General features: G+C 34.9%; 1 long non-coding RNA gene across 1 annotated transcript in view; it reads left to right on the top strand.

Annotated features, from left to right (window-relative positions):
• Nucleotides 1–1552: 1552 nt before the first annotated feature.
• The window catches only part of LOC123383866, a 57504-nt gene continuing 44695 nt past the window's right edge, over nt 1553–14361 (top strand). Inside the window, exons 1-2 of the long non-coding RNA XR_006594174.1 lie at nt 1553–1847; nt 2030–2121. This is a non-coding gene — a long non-coding RNA (uncharacterized LOC123383866). The remainder of the gene's footprint in view (nt 1848–2029; nt 2122–14361) is intronic.

The raw sequence follows: 14361 nt of genomic DNA, 5'->3' as shown, positions 1-14361 counted from the left end.
ATTAATTCAGGCTATTTATAAAACAGTGAGATTTTCTTTGTATTTTTTCTCAAATGCTGTCAAAAAAGTTAAATGCTTCCAACATATTTCTATAGAGTTTACTCATAGATTAATTGATTCTAATTTGGATAAGTTCCATTTAATTGAAGTTCATTCAAAGTTGAAATTGCATTTGAGAATTCAAAAGTTGTTCTTAATTTAAAAAATTTAACCTTTTTATTTTGAAAAAATTCAAAAGCAGGTTAAAATAAAAAATACAGTGTAACGAACCCTTAATTACCTCATTCACACGTTACCACAAATAGCAACTCATGACCAATGTCATTTCAAATATATACTTCCCTACTCCTCCTTGTTCTTGATTTTGATAAATTCCAGACATTATATCATTTTACTTCATTTCAAGAAGTATCTGAAAAGATACTCTTATTTTTCCAAAATAAAATCATAATACTGTTATCATACCCAAAATAAGAGTATCAGTATTCCATAAATATCACTAAATATCCACCAACTTTTCCTGAATTTCTAATTACTTTTTATAGTTTGCATGAGTCAGAATACAATTAATATACCCTCTTAAAAACAAGACAACAGGCCCTAAATGGAGTCACATGTTAAGTCCCACATTACCCAATGAAGACTTAATTACAGTTTCAGCTCTCCCAGAAATGGAATCTTTTTTTTTTTTTTTTTTTTTTTTTGAGAGAGAGAGCGTGAGCGAGCAAGAGCGAGAGAGCAAGCGGGGGAGGGGCAGAAAGAGAAGAGGACAGAGGATCTGAAGCAGGTTCGATGCTGACAGCAGAGTCCTATGAGCTGAGGTCATGACCTGAGCCGAAGACCAAAGTTTAATACCCAGAATGGAATCTTAATCCAGTCATAAACTGATCAGCATTAAATAGGTGATCTGCCTGATGACTGCCATCCTCTAAACAAAAGTAGCCTTGCAATAATCAACCTGCTTTTTTTGCCTTGCTTAACTTTCTTGTTCCCGCTCCGTCCCGCCTATTAAATTCTTTTATTTTGTACTGCTCCTTGGAACTCTCTTCTATCTGCTGGATTGGCTGCCTCCTGAGTCAAATAGATTTTTGCACAGATAAACTGTTAAGCCCTTTACTATGCCTCAATTTACCTTTCCACAGTCCTGGTGTCAGAAAAGGGAACGGAAGGAGACCTCTGATAGCTCCCAGGAGCGATGAGCAACCAGGTGTAGGTACCTGTCGATCTGGGCCTCACCACTTTCTCGCGGCCTCTGAACGTGGTGGAAAAGTCCTTTTCAGATCCTGGCTCCACAGCTTTTGCTATGAACTTTCAGACTTTCTTTTTCCAGACCGGTTCTGGAAACCTGCTGGAGTTGTAGTGGTTCCAAATGAGAATCCAGACTGGCTCAGAGAACAGACTGGTTACGACTCGGAGCCTGGTCTGGGTCCAGGACTGCGTCCGAAGTCGGACTGGGTCTGGGGTCCGACTGGGTCTGCCTCGGACGCCAGACTGGTTCTGAGGACAGAGCGCTTTCTGCTTAGATCCCGGACTACGTCTGGGAATGGACTGGTTCCCAATTAGAACCCGGACTGGTTCCAGGGACGGACTGGGTCCCAGGACCAAGTGGTTCCCGCTTAGATTCCGGACTGCGTCTGGGAACGGACTGGGTCCTCTTTAGAGCCCGGAGTGGATCCGGGGACGGACTGGGTCCAACTTGGAACTTAACCGGTTCAGAGAAGGGACTGGGTCTGGCTTAAAACCCAGACTGCCTCTGGGGATTGAATGGGTCCAAGTTGGAGCCTGGACTGAGTTGGGGAAGCGACTGGGTCTGACTAATCTGGACTGGGTCCAGTGTGAGGCCTCAGGTAAATAAAATTGTTTTTCGTCTGAAAAAAATAGGTCAAACTTAGGAAAGACAATCTTAAATTATAGTGGCCACAGTGGTGAACTTTGAACCTAGATACAATTTTCCATTTACAAGACGCCTTAAAAGGGGTGTCAGCCAAGCATCCATTACAGAGGAAAAATTATTTTACCTTTTCCACAGTTTCTGGTGACCCGGAAGAGGCCTGCTGGGACACCGCAGCACTCCAGAGCCTGCACACAGGGTCCTGGGAAACTGGCGGAAAACAGCAAAGGGTGAGACTTCCTTTCAAAGTCTTTTCCATCTATGGTATCTGGTTGAGAGAGGACGTTAAAATTTCAAGAATTGCCTTTTTTAAAGAATTGCCTTTTCTAAAATTTTATTTTATAATTATGCAAAAGTATTTATATGGTTCTAAAGTCAGTTACAAAACAAAATATATGCAGCGAAATCTGGGTGTCATCCCAATATGGTACACCTGGTTTCCTCCCTCTCCCTCCCACACCCATTGGTAAATATTTTAAAATGTGTAGTTTTTCCTTCCATGCTTAAATATAAGAAAATATATTTATACATATATTCATAGTATGTGTGTGTGCATTAGTGTGTATGTGTGTGCCTGTGCATGTATATATATACATGTGTGTATATCTATCTATCTATCTATCTATCTATCTATCTATCTATCTATATTCAAATCAGCCCTCCACCCCTTTTCTTTGATAAGCAGTGAAAACATACACGTTTCACTACAGTGTTATCTTCCCTCAATATATTCTGGAGATCACTCCTTGGCAGTATATAGAGATTTTTTTCATTCTGCTTACAGCTTAATATCTCTGTAGTATGAATGTTTCATAGTTTATATTAGCAGCTACCTTCAGGTTTCTTTTTTCTCTCTTGTTTTTAAATAACCTTTCACAATTAATGCTGAAATGAATAAACTTGTCCATGATTATTCCAGCAGAAAATATGAAAATAGGAAGTCAAAAGCTCAGATCAAAGCTCGGATACATATACATTTTTTTTTCTGTTTGTAACCAAATTCTTAACATAGTGGTTTTGTTTTGGCATACTTTTACTGGTTTTTATAAAATATAGTAAATATGAAAGTACAATATAGTTTCTTAAACTATTGTCCTCATCATATGATTCCTTTAAGGATTAAATGTGCTCATATTTGAAATCATAGATGTAGAATGAATCAAACAAAGTAGAATTCCTCTTGAAAAGTTGGTCTAAATAAAAAAGGGCTCAAACTACAAAATTATATGTATACAGGTGCAGAGAGTACATGTCTGGAAATGATGCAACTGGATAAGTTATTATACCATAAATATTTTCTTATATTTATACTTCCATGGAACTCCAAATACCATTGTCTCGAATGTATTAAAATGCTTCCCAAATATTCCCTTTCCATTTTGCATTCAATTTTGTATTGTTCTTTCTATATTTGCGTATTCTCTGGTGTTATTGTTTGTGTGTGTGTGTGTGTGTGTGTGTGTGTGCGCGCGCGTGCGCGCGATAACTCTCAAAAAGGCTTTAACCTGAAAATAATGGAAGTATGAGGGAAGCTTTTGAAAGTGGAATATTTGGAACCACTTCTTAAATATTTTGAAGTCCTCTAGATAACAAAACTTCAGTGTTAGGAAAAGTGGTTCTTTCTTTTTGTTTGTTCACTGGCTAAAAGTTCCCTTAAATTCCAAATGGATAACTTTTTCCTAGAAGACTTCAACACTGAATAATTTTGAGAATGTTTCATGTTCAGGGGCACCTGGCTGGCTCATTTGGTTAAGTTCAGGTCATGATCTCGCAGTTTGTGGGTTCAAGTCCTGCGTCCGGCTCTGTGCTGACAGCTCAGAGCCTGGAGCCTGCTTTGGATTCTGTGTTTTTCTCTCTCTCTGCCCTACCCCTGCTCTCTCTCTCTCTCTCTCTCTCTCTCTCTCTTTCTCTCAAAAATAAACATTAGAAAAAAATGTTTCATGTTCAACACTAATTGGTTATGATCAACAGAGCAGAGTCTCAGAACATTTGTCACAAGATAGGAAGAAGGAGAAACAGGCAGACCAAAACAAAATAAACAACAAAAACACAACAGGGGAATTTCTTTCTCAGTTTTGAACTACTTCTTCTTGTTACTCTTCCTTTCCAGCCAAGCTCTATTTTAGTACATACTTACTATCTTTCCCTCACTATCTTGTACCCATACCTCAGCTCACTTTTGCCTGGCTTCTCCTTTTCTCTGAAATGCTCTCAAAGTTGGAAACTACCTGAGTTCATCACTCATAACCTACTGACATTTTTTCAGTTCTTACCTTGCTAGATATCACAGCTGCATTGTACACTCTTGACATCTTCCTCCTTTTTTTTTTTTTAATTTTGAGAAAGAGAGAGAGAGGCAGAGAGAAAGAGGGAGAGGGGGAGGGAAAGAGAATCTTAAGCAGACTCCACGTTCAGGAAGGATCCTGATGACCCTGGGATCTTGACTTGAGCCGAAATCAAGATCCGGGTGCTCAACTGACTGAGCCACCCAGGTGCCCCTCTTCCTCCTTTTTGAAACTTACTACTCTAGAACCAGGGGAACAATTCTGTCCTGTTCTCTTTTTCAGACATACAAAGGTGGAACTACCCATGGCTCTTTGCACTCTCTTCTTTTATGTAGGTAATATTTCTGTTATTCTTCCAGTCCTCTATCTCATACATATGCATGATTCCACATAAACATGACCACAAAGTTTCTGAATCATATACTGTATTGTTGTATATTGTATTGTATTGAGTACCTCTAATTGGATATCCCATAAGCTGCAGAAACTCAAAATACCCATCTTGCTTTACAGTCTTCCCTACCAATATTTCTTATCTCAGTTGATCTCATTTTCACTAACATAATCTCAAAACTTGAGCTCTTATTTCAGAATTTCTTTTCCTAACATGCACCTCTAACAATCCTAGATTCTTGATATATCTCTAGGAAGCCTCTTTGCCTCCATGTGTTTATCTAGGGACCAAATTTAAGCTCTCATCGTTTCATACCTCTCTATCCCTTTCAGTAACTCCCTAACTTGTCACCTTGCCTGAAGTCTTACTTAAATCAAACCTATCACATATACTGGGGCAGGATTCGTTTAAAATGCAAACTATGTCCTGTCACTGGCCTACTTAAAATAGCCATTGTGTTCCCCCCTCATATAGATATAACCCAAATCAACAAGAAATGCCTATCTCCCTAAGCTTATCCTCTGAGACTCTGCCTCAAATATCATGTATTTGTTTTATCAGAGGTGTTTCATAGCTCTGTGCCTTCACAAATGTTCCCTCTGGTCAAAAAACTCATCTACAGTCCTCTCTTATCCTGATAGTTTTTACTTATGCTTCAATATTCAACTCTTTAACTTCCTCAGAACTATTTCCTCTCATCATTTTCAATACATCTTTATTATAGTAATGACTGCAAAAAATTTGAACTTCTAGATTGCCTCTTTCCACAGCTATACTACAATTGATTCAGTAATGGAGGTGACATTCTTATGCTTTCAAATCCTCAGAAATCTTAATGCCATAATGTTCTGTAAATGCTGGTTGAATTGGACTGAGCAAGATGTGTTAAAAATTTTGCATCAACTATGAAATTGGATCCGATAAGTTGGTAGAAAGAAACTCATACAAAGAGAATTAAGTCAATGGCATTGAAAGAATGAGAAAACTAATAATAAGTAATATTTGGATGAATTAATTTATATTTTATATTATAATTTTCCTCCTACAACATTACTTAGTAACTGATTGGCTATCACTGTATTTATGTCAGGCAATTCCAAACTCTGGGGTGACACAGTTGTTCCATGAAATGCTAAATTTTTTTTAAAAGAATTAGCTTGAATATTTACTTTTGCCCTATGTTATACTACCTATTAATATCTGCTGGCTAGGTAAGAGACACCTAAATAATGTTTATGGGCTTTATGTTCCCTAATTTATGTTCATAAATATAGCATTTGAAATTAAATGTTTCTACTTAATATTATGCAATTCAAATTTTATTTATAATATGGAAACTTAGGTCTGTAAGGTGTAAGTATTTAAGTGAACGTAACACTTACATTTAATTTTGATGTATTGCTGTAGAAATATGATTCCTACTTCAAAGAGATAGCTTTCATAGTATTTCTGGACACTTGTAAGTAAAAAACACGATACAGATTAAGTTTTTTGACTTTCATGAATTATTTTTCATTTATTTTCCTTTTATAAACTACATATAACTCAGTCTCTTAAAAGCTGTACAAGAGGAAAATATGACCACTTTTTTTTTTTTTTTTTGTATATGGTGAAGGCCTCATATTTTGGAAGTTTCTTCTCTCTTTGTAACCTCCTCTTTCACCTTTAACCACCTTTAATAGACTAATGTTTTGAAATACTTTATCTTAAAAGTAGAATATAAGTAGACAGTAGATTGGAACTTGGGAAACTAAAATTGAGCCTGTGTTTAATTAAGGATAGGTAAAATATAGGCAGTAGAAAATGCTGCCTAAACTAAGTGTTTTCAGCCTGTGAACTTCTTACTAAGGTGCTCAGGGGGCGCCTGGGTGGCTCAGTCGGTTAAACTTCTGACTTCGGCTCAAGTCGTGATCTCACGGTCCATGAGTTTGAGCCCCGCGTCAGGCTCTGTGCTGACAGCTCAGAGCCTGGAGCCTGTTTCGGATTCTGTGTCTCCCTCTGTCTCTGCCCCTCCCCTGTTCATGTTCTGTCTCTCTCTCTCTCTCTCAAAAATAAATAAACGTTAAAAAAATTTTTTAAAAAAGGTGCTTAGTAGCCACAGAGAGTTGAATAACCAGGTATGCAAACATAACCTGCACGATAATCTATGTAGTGAGTTCATAGACAGCTATGGAATTGCAGACCTTGTTACTGGCACTATATTTCCAATCCAGATTTTTTGGTTTATATTTCCTATTTCATGTTCATATTTACTAGACCTCTTTCTCTCTACCTATCATAGTGGACACAGTTTAGAGAAAAATTGTTGGCAAGTTGTATTCAAATATACCTGTATGCAAAGCATTTGGAAATAACTTGAGGCGTTTTGTGGCAGTCAGAACACTGTCAGGTTTTCCCATCTTCCAACTCTGCATTTGGTAGATCCTAAGTATGACAAATGCAAACAATCCTTATAATATCAAAGATTGGAATTCTATGACAAACAACAGAAACAGATGACTTCTTCAGAGCAAAACTTTAAAAAATATTTTTTTAAGATTTATTTATTCTTGAGAGAGAGAGAGAGAGGATAAGCAGGGAAGTGACAGAGAGAGAGGGAGACACAGAATCTGAAGCAGGCTTCAGGTTCCAAGCTGTCAGCACAGAGCCAGATGTGGGGCTTGAACTCACAAACTGTGAGATCATGACCTGAGCCGAAGTCAGATGCTTAATCGACTGAGCCACTCAGGCTCCCCGAAGCAAAACTTTTTAAGTTCTTCAAAAACAGAAATTTAAATTTAAAAAATTATATATGTACATTCTGCCTGAAAGATGGTAAAGTCCTTGCATGGGGGATTGCAAAAAACGACCTAACAAGACTCATCTTAAATTTGGAAATTGCCTTTAGAAATAATATGGATGACAAATATTTCTGGAGAGTCTTCTAAGTAACAAATGTGTACACTAACTAAAAATGTGTCGACTATACAAATAATTGCTTTGTATAAATTACATACGTTATTTTATATAACGTATTCAGAAGTTCTGTGTTTCAGAAGTTTCTCTACATTTCTTGTCGTACATACTCTTATGGGTTTCAATAGGTTTAAGACCCATTTTATTAAATTTAGGTATTTGTCATTTGTGTTACAGCATTTTTCACACTGTGTTATAAGTTGTTAAACATTAATTTCTTCCATGAGATGACTTCTATTTGAATAAAGATACTAGGTCATCACTATATCCTTTCAGTCTAAATAGTTCATATTGCAAAGAACTATATTTTTTGAAAAAATAAATGAGTAGATGAAATAATCCAACACAAACTATTTATATGGCAGCACTCTCAACAATAGCCAAATTATGGAAAGAGCCTAAATGTCCATCAACTGATGAATGGATAAAGAAATTGTGGTTTATATACACAGTGGAATACTACGTGGCAATGAGAAAAAATGAAATATGGCCTTTTGTAGCAACGTGGATGGAACTGGAGAGGGTGATGCTAAGTGAAATAAGCCATACAGAGAAAGACAGATACCATATGGTTTCACTCTTATGTGGATCCTGAGAAACTTAACAGGAACCCATGGGGGAGGGGAAGGAAAAAAAAAAAAAGAGGTTAGAGTGGGAGAGAGCCAAAGCATAAGAGACTGTTAAAAACTGAGAACAAACTGAGGGTTGATGGGGGGTGGGAGGGAGGAGAGGGTGGGTGATGGGTATTGAGGAGGGCACCTTTTGGGATGAGCACTGGGTGTTGTATGGAAACCAATTTGTCAATAAATTTCATATAAAAAAACACTTTAGGATAAAGTCTGCTTTAAAGTTTATAAAGATGAACAAAAAAACAATACACAAATGAATAGAAATATTAGATGAGACATTCATCAATTTTGAGTATTAGTTTTCAACATTGTCTCAAAGTATTCAATATTGGATGTATATCCAAAATATATAGTGCCAGTGGCAAATAGGCTTACAACTAAGCTATCAACTCTACTATTTCTGTTAGGCTAAGCTTGTATAATGTTTCCCTGTATATAAAACAAAGGAATACTGAGAATGTCATCAATAACAAATTTAAGCAAAATTTCTCTCTTTATATTCCAAACATAAAATATAAGCAAATATCAACTTTATATATATATATACATATATATACATATACATGTATATGTACATATATACATATATACATACATATGTACGTATATACATATACACATGTGTATATATGCATACACACATGCATATATACATATGTGTATATGTACATATATACATGTATGTGTATATGTATATGTATGTGTATGTATACATGTATATGTATATGTATATATGTGTGTATATGTATATGTATATGTGTGTATATGTGTACATATATATGTATATGTATATATGTATGTATGTATATGTATATATGTATGTATAAATATGCATGTATATATACGTATGTATATGTATATACATATATATATGTATATGGTCGGAGTTTTACATTGCATAACTTTTAATGTTAGAAAATAACTGGTTTTGATATTTACTGACATTATGCTCTACTTGAGTATACAAATTTGACAAAGGTTTAAATCAGAGAGGCACAGGGGCGGGTGGGAAGCTCGGTTGGTTGAATGTCAGACTTTGGCCTAGATCATGATCTCGCAGTGTGTGTTCGAGCTCCTCTTAGGGCTCTGTGCTGACAGCTCAGAGCCTGGAGCGTGCTTCAGATTCTGTATGTGTCTCTCTCTCTGCTCCTCCCCTGCTCACACTCTATGTCTCTCTCTCTCAAAAATAAATAAAACGTTAAGAAAAACAAGTGGAAAAAAATAAATAAGAGAGACAGAGGATGGTAAACTAGCTCTACCACTTCAATTACTATAGATTGATGGATTGGTAGCTACAGAGAAATTGAGGGAGTTACGTAAGTAGATTATCAGTACAGAGACATACAATGAACTTATCCATTATGGTTAAACACATTTCAGAAAATAATAATCACTTTTCAAATTAATGTTAGTTATCTAATCTCATTTGCCTTTTAAAAAATAACCTAAAATGTTTCTTTTAGTTTCAAATGCAAAGCTCTAATTTTAGCTATAATAAAAAAACTACATGCACACATTCCAAAAATGTACATCTTTAAATATCACAAACAAGTTCAGTGTGAAAGAAGTAAAAAGAATAAATATAAAGATTGCTACTATTGCCAAGGTATCTTATCTAATATCTTTGCTTTAAAATTAATTTCTTAATTGCTTATATTGATTTGGACCTAATCCTTCTTACTGGCAGTGAGATGAACTAGATAGTTCTATAATTCCAATGTCAGGTTTAATTTTGATATTAGGTAACATGATATTCTACATACTATAAGTCTTTGGTTATATTATGCATTTTTGTAGAACATAACTTATTTTAAATATTCATTTTACATTGTAACAAGTTTAAGATATAGATCACTGTGTCAGAAAATAAAAACCTTGTTATATAACACACTTGGGAAGAAATCCAAAATACAACAATGTTCAGTGTCCATCAATTAGAGATTACATATAAGTATTCAATAAGTTTAATTTAACTTAAACTGTTTAACTATTAAGTAATTTAAATAAACTTAATCTGTATCATGTTTACCATTTAAGAAAGCAAAATAGGCATTTAAAAAGACTAATGGAAAATATTTTGTTTAGATATTAATTTCATTATAATATACAAATGAAGATAGTCCCAGTCATAGGGGTATTTAATATGTTTACATAAATTCATTGTTATAAATATACACTATGAAAAGGAAAATTCATGAAAGTTTAAAAATATTACCTTATCTAAATGTAGAACTACATGTTTTAAATAGAGATGTGTCTAGCCACCTATTATCAGGTGTTGATCATCTGGGGGATAATAATTTCAGTGTTATCTGCTGAAAATATTTCATCTGTTAGAAGATTCAGAATATATGGAATAAATTAGCTATTTCTTTAGCACCCCTAAGTCACCTTCTATCTTTGTGAGACATGTAAGTTCTTAAAATATTTGGCATTTGAAGAAAAATATACAGATTTAGAGATGTGGAAATATATACTTTAACACATTTTTCCATCTGGGACAGTTATAATTTTCACAGAGCAACAATGTAAGCCAAAGTTTATATATTACTTGAAAAATCTCCAGACGTGAATATCCATTTTGGCATCATATAAACCACCAATATACATGTGAACATCATGTCTTAATATCTCAAACCATGACGAATTTTTTACTACTTTAGTTTTGCCTTAATTTCAAAACATCATTATATGTACTTTAAGCTATATCAGAATCTGTACTCTGTCAACGGATCTAGTTCTCAATTTTAACATTTTAAAAATGTATTTGTTTGACTGTTAAAGGGGACTCTGAGTGGAAAAGAAAGACCATAAAGAGGAGAAAGAAAAGCACCAAAGGAGTGAAATTAAGTAGATCTATAAAAAATCAGTCAGGGGCGCCTGGGTGGCGCAGTCGGTTAAGCGTCCGACTTCAGCCAGGTCACGATCTCGCAGTCCGTGAGTTCGAGCCCCGCGTCGGGCTCTGGGCTGATGGCTCAGAGCCTGGAGCCTGTTTCCGATTCTGTGTCTCCCTCTCTCTCTGCCTCTCCCCCGTTCATGCTCTGTCTCTCTCTGTCCCAAAAATAAATAAACGTTGAAAAAAAAATAATAAAATAAAAAATCAGTCAAAGGGTTCACAAAATAAAAAGATGTAAAGTATGATACCATATTTCTAAAATGTGGTGGGGAGAGGAGTAAAGTTTAGTGCTTTTAAAATAGGTTCAAACTTAAGCAACCATCAACTTAATATAGACTGCTATATGCATTAGTTGTTATATATAAACTTAATGGTAACCACAAAATAAATACATAACATATATGCAAAAAATAAAGAGAAAGGAATCCAAGTATATCACTAAAGAAAGAAGTATATCACTGTGACAGAAGAGAGCAAGAAAGGAATAGAGAAGGACTAAAAACAAAGAAACAAACAAAAACACATAAAACAAGTAATAAAATGGCAATAAATACATACCTATTGATATTTACTTTGAATGTAAATGGACTAAACACTATGAGACTAGAAATCAACCCCAGGAAACAAATGTGGAAAAAACACAAAACATGGTTGTGTAATAACATGGTTCAATGAATGAGTCAACCAAGAAACCAAAGAGAAAATTAAAAAAAAAAATACATGGAGATAAATGAAAATGAAAACACAAGTGTCCAAAATCATTGAGATGCAGCAAAAGCTGTTCTAAGAGGGAAATTTATACAATACAGGCCTACTTCAGGAAGCAAGAAAAGTCTCAAATGACCTAACCTTACTCCTGAAGGAGCTAGAGAAAGAACAAAGCCCCAAACTAGTAGAAGCAAAGAAATAATAAATATTAGAGCTGAAATAAACAAATTAGAACCTTAAAAAACAATAGAACAGGTCAGTGAAACCAGGAGCTGGTTTTTTGAAAAGATCAACAAAATTGATAAACCTTTAGCTAGATTCACCAAAGAGAGAGAGAAAGAGCGAGACTCGAATAAAATCAGAAATTTGGGGCACCTGGGTGGCTCAGTTGGTTGAGTGTCCGACTTCGGTTCAGGTCATGATCTTACAGTCTGTGAGTTCGAGCCCCGTCTGTGCTGATAGCTCAGAGCCTGGAGCCTGCTTCGGATTCTGTGTCTCCCTCTCTGTCTACACCTCTCCCACTCATGCTCTGTCTCTCTCTCTCTCAGAAATAAACATTAAAAAAATTTTTTTTTAAAATCAGGAATGAAATAACCACTAACATCGCAGAAATGGAAAGGATTATAAAAGAATATGAAAAATAATATGTCAACTAATTGGATAACGTAGAATAAATTGACAAATTCCTAGAAACATAATCTCCCAAAACTGAATCAGAAAAAAATAGAAAATTTGAACAGATTACCAGCAAAGAGATTGAAGCAGTAATCAAAACAACTCTCAACAAATAAAAATCTGGGACCAGATGGCTTCACAGGTGATTTCTTCCAAATATTTAAAGAAGAGTTGATACTGATTCTTCTCAAACTATGTCAGAATAGAATGAAGAGGAAGGAAAACTTCCAAATTCATTCTATGGGGCCAGTATCACTATGATACCAAACCAGACAAAGACGCTATAAAAAAGGGAGCTATAGGCCAGTATCTTTAAGGAACATAAATGCAAAAATTCTCAGCAAAGTATTAGCTAACAAATTTAACAGTACATTAAAAAGTCATTCACTATTATCAATTGCGATTTATTCCTTGGGTGCAGGGATGGTACAGTGTTTGCAAATCAATTATTGCGATATATCACATCAACAAGGAAAAGGATAAAAGCATATGATAATTTCAATAGATGCAGAAAAAGCATTTGACAAAGTACAACATCCATTCATGATAAAAACCCTCAACAAAGTAGGTTTAGAGGAAACATACATACCTTAACATAATAAAGGCCATATATGAAAAACCCACAGCTAGCATCATACTTAATGATGAAAAATTGAGAACTTACCTCCTAAGGTCAAGAAGAAGACAAGGTTGTCCACTCTCACCATTTTTATTCAACATAGTATTGGAGTCCTACCCACAGCAAGCAGACAAGAAAAATAAACAGAATCCAAATTGGTAATGTAGAAGTAAAACTTGCACTATTTGCAGGTAACATACTATATATAGAAAACCCTAAAGACTCCACCAAAAAAAAAACTACTAGAACTGATAAATGAATTTAATAAGGCTTCAGGATACAAAATCAATATACAGAAATCTGTTGCATTTCTATACACTAATAATGAAGTAGCAGGAAGATAAATTAAGAAAACAATTTCATTTATAATTTTACCAAAAACAATAAAACACAGAGGAAATGCACTTGACCAAAGAAGTGAAAGATCTGTACTCTGAAAACGGTAAAGCATTGCTGAAATAAATTTAAGTTGCCACAAACAATTGGAAAGATATTCCAGGCCCATTTATTGGGAGAACAAATATTGTTAAGATGGTCATACTACCCAAAGCAATCTACAGATTTAATGCAATCCCTATCAAAATACCAACAGCATTTTTCACATAACTAGAACAAATAATCCTAAAATTTGTGTGGAACCACAAAAGACTGAATAGCCAAAGCAAGCTTGAAAAAGAACAAAGTTAGAGGCATTACAATCCTAGATTTTAAGATATACTACAAAGCTTGGATATCAAAAAACTATGGTATGGGCACACATAGATCAATAGAACAAAATAGTCCAGGAATAAACCCATGAGTATAAGGTCAATTAATCTTTGACAAAGGAGTCAAGAATATGCAATGGGAAAATTCTCTTCAACAAATGATGTTGGGAAAACTGGACAGCTGTGTGTGAAAGAATGAAACTGGACAACTTCTACCATACACTAAAAGAAACTCAAAATGGATTAAGAATATAGATATGAGACCTGAAACTGTAACAATCCTAGAAGACAACAAAAGCAGTAATTTCTCTGTCATTGCTGTAGCAATATTTTTTTCTATGTATGTCTCTTGAGGCAAGGGAAACAACAGCAAAAATAAACTATTGGGACTGCATCAAAATAAAAAGCTTCTGCATGGCAAAAGAAACAATCAACAAATCAAAAAGACAACCTACTGAATGGGAGAAATATTTGCAAATGACATATCCAATAAGGGGTTAGTATCCAAAATACATAAACTCAACATTAATAACCCAAATAATCCAATTGAAGAATGGACTGAAGACATGAACATTTTTCCAAAGAAGAAATACAGATAGCCA

Source organism: Felis catus, chromosome A2 (assembly GCF_018350175.1).
Source record: "Felis catus isolate Fca126 chromosome A2, F.catus_Fca126_mat1.0, whole genome shotgun sequence".
NCBI classification, from domain to species: Eukaryota; Metazoa; Chordata; class Mammalia; order Carnivora; family Felidae; genus Felis; species Felis catus.
The sequence above is the reverse complement of the archived record's forward strand: the minus strand, read 5'-3'. Positions and strand labels throughout refer to the sequence as shown.